The sequence below is a fragment of the Papilio xuthus genome, unplaced genomic scaffold (assembly GCF_000836235.2).
Source record: "Papilio xuthus unplaced genomic scaffold, Pxut_1.1 DF827714.1, whole genome shotgun sequence".
NCBI lineage: Eukaryota > Metazoa > Arthropoda > Insecta > Lepidoptera > Papilionidae > Papilio > Papilio xuthus.
In genome coordinates this window covers 4,658,333-4,658,582 of record NW_013530935.1, presented here as the reverse complement: position 1 = coordinate 4,658,582, position 250 = coordinate 4,658,333, and positions in this window count along the sequence as shown.

Here is a 250-nt window from a genome sequence, read left to right as displayed (position 1 = left end):
GCCGCCGCCGCCGCCGCCGCCGCCGCCGCCGCCGCCGCCGCCGCCACCGCCGCCGCCGCCTCCGCCGCCTTTCACTTTTTAACCTTTTAATTTTACATTTTTTAATTGTTTTAATGTTTTTGAACCTAGATGTAAGAAAAGAATGTGATATAATTTTAAGACTATGTAATTGATTTTTAAACACTTTAAACAAAATAAAGAAATAAAGATATTTCCACACCCCAAGTCCCTAACATAGCATAAGTTAGGG